Below are 2,500 nucleotides of genomic sequence, written 5' to 3' on the forward strand. Positions count from 1 at the left end.
GCCCTCGGCGGCGGCGTTTGGCGACGCCGCCGCTTTCGCTCTCGGCCCTTCTTTCCGGTTTTTCCCCCCCGCGAGGACGAGCTCCGGCCCAGCGGCTCGCTCCGGGAAGCGGGGAGCTACGGGAGCGGCTCCCCGAGTCTGCATTTAGGGGGACGAAGGCCCTTTTTCTCCTCCCGCGGCCGCCGCCGCCGGCGGACCGCGGGGGAGGGGAACGGGCCTGCGAGGCGACCCCAGCCGCGCCGCCCGGGGAGGGCTCGGGTGGCCCACCCGCCGGGACGGCGATTGATCGTCAAGCGACGCTCAGACAGGCGTAGCCCCGGGAGGAACCCGGGGCCGCAAGTGCGTTCGAAGTGTCGATGATCAATGTGTCCTGCAATTCACATTAATTCTCGCAGCTAGCTGCGTTCTTCATCGACGCACGAGCCGAGTGATCCACCGCTAAGAGTTGTCTGGCTTTCGGCACCGACCCCGCACGCGCGGAGGGGCCGGGACCGCTCGCGTGAAGCGGCCCCCCTCGGGTTTTGCGGCGAGGACGCGCGGGCGCGCGACCTCGCGACCGACCGTACGAGCACAAACGAGACGACCAACGGAGGGGAAAAAGAAAAGGAAGGCACGAGGCCGCCCACGGAACGCTCCGAAAAGGCCGGCCAGAAAGGGCGGGGGGGCCCGCGCCCCCGACCGCCTCTCCCCCACCACCCCCCTCCCCCCGGGCGAGGGGAGGGGAAAAGAGAGACGCCGCCCCGCGTGCCGTCTTTCGGAGGCGGCCCAGGCGCCCGGGCTCGGCCCGGCCTCCGCGCGGAGAGCCGCGCGGCGCGCGCCGGACCGCGGGGGGGCTCCGTAGCCCGCGCCCGGCCTCTTCTCTCTGAACGGGACGACGCGGGCACGAGGCCGGGGGGCCGCGGCCGCCCGCCGCCCGCCGCGCGCTCGGCTCCACCTCGACCGCTGCGCGGGGATCGGCCCCCCGCGCAGCGCCACCGCGCCCGCCGCGCGCGGCGCGGCCTTTCTCCTCCCCGCTGACGGGCCGCCCCCTTGCCAGCGCCCGAGACGGCCGCGCGACGACCGCCGGCACCGCCGGCGCCGCCCCCGGCCGGGGACCGCTCCCCGCCGGAAGGCGAGCGCCTCGCCGCCGCGCTCCGACGGCCGGCGCCGGGAGGCGGGCGCCGCCGAGGCGCGAGCCGGCGTCGCGAGCGCCCGAGGCCTGCCGGAAGGCAAAGGCCCCGCCGCCACCGGGGCCGCACTCCCGGGACCGCCGCCGCCGCTTCGCACCGTCGGGGCCCCTTCCGCGGGCACGCGCCCTGCGGGAGGGGGCCGTGCGGCGGACGCCCGCCGCACGGCCTCGAGCGGTTCTCCCTGCGGCCCACACGCGGCCTTCGGGAAGGGAGACGGGGAAGCGACGGGCGGGGCCCGGGCCGGGACCGCCGCCGGCGACGACGGGGGCCTCCCGGCCGACCGTCCCACCAGGGGGACACCCGTCGAGCGGCGCCGCCGCCGCTCGGCACGGGGTCGCCCGCGCTCGCCGGACCTCCGGCCGCCGGAGGCGACCGACGAGCGCTCGCCCGGGCGGGGGGCGCGCGGTCCCGGCCGGGGACGAGCCGGCGGACGGCGCCGCCGCGCGCGTCCGGGGAAGGCGAGGAACGCCCCGAGGAGGAGGAGGAGATGCGCGCCGACGCGGCCGGCGCGGCCGAGGCGAGGGAGCGCGGGGGGCGCCCGAGGGCCGCCACCCCGAGGTCGCGCAGAGAAGGCGGAGAAGCGCGCGGGGGCGCTTCTCCGCCGGCGCCGCCCCGTTCCGAAGAGACCGGATCGGCCCCGCGGCCGACAGCGCGCCACGGCCTCGCCGCCGAGACCGGGCCGCGGAGAGGGGGGGGGAGGGGGGCTGGGTGCCCCCTCCCCGGCACGGCGCGGCCGACGACGGCCGCGACGAAGTCGACGACGACGACGACGACGAGCGGGGGGGGACCGGTCGCGACGGACGCCACCGCAGGGGATCGGCGGGAGTAGCTCCCCACCCCTCAGTGAACGCCGCGCCGCCACCGGCCGGGTACCCGTCGCCGCCGCCGCCGCCGCCGCCGGCATCGCCGCCGCCGCCGGGGCGCGCCGTGCCGCCCGAGTCTTTAAACCTCCGCCCGGCCTCGGCGGCCCTTTCGGGTCCCAGCCCAAACCCCGCGCCCCCGGCCGGCGTTTGACGACGCCGAGGCGGGAGCGGGGGAAAGGGGAAAGGACTCGGGGAACCGCCCAGGCGCGGAGCGCTAGGTACCTGGCCCTGGGGCGAGGGAAACGACCTGGGATGGCCCCGCCGGGGTGCCTCCCCCCCAATTGCTGCCACCCTCGGGGGAGCGTCCGCCGGCGGGGGCGCGCCTGACACATCCGCCGCCGCCACCGCGGCCGTCCTGACTCGGGGCCCGGGGTTTCCCTCAGCAGCCCGGCGCTGCGCCCGAGAGGACCGCCGCGGCTCGGCCCGTGGCCCCGCCGGTGCGGGAGGGCGAGGGGCGGACCGGCCGAC

General features: G+C 78.9%; 1 non-coding gene across 1 annotated transcript; it reads right to left on the reverse strand.

Moving 5' to 3' along the window:
• Positions 1 to 294: 294 nt before the first annotated feature.
• LOC147645923 (5.8S ribosomal RNA) lies at positions 295 to 447 on the reverse strand. The gene has a single exon (XR_015282081.1). It is a non-coding gene; the product is annotated as a 5.8S ribosomal RNA (ribosomal RNA).
• Between the last annotated feature and the right edge of the window lie 2,053 nt (positions 448 to 2,500).

Source organism: Cyanistes caeruleus, unplaced genomic scaffold (assembly GCF_971803275.1).
Source record: "Cyanistes caeruleus unplaced genomic scaffold, bCyaCae1.hap1.1 HAP1_SCAFFOLD_144, whole genome shotgun sequence".
Taxonomy (NCBI): Eukaryota; Metazoa; Chordata; class Aves; order Passeriformes; family Paridae; genus Cyanistes; species Cyanistes caeruleus.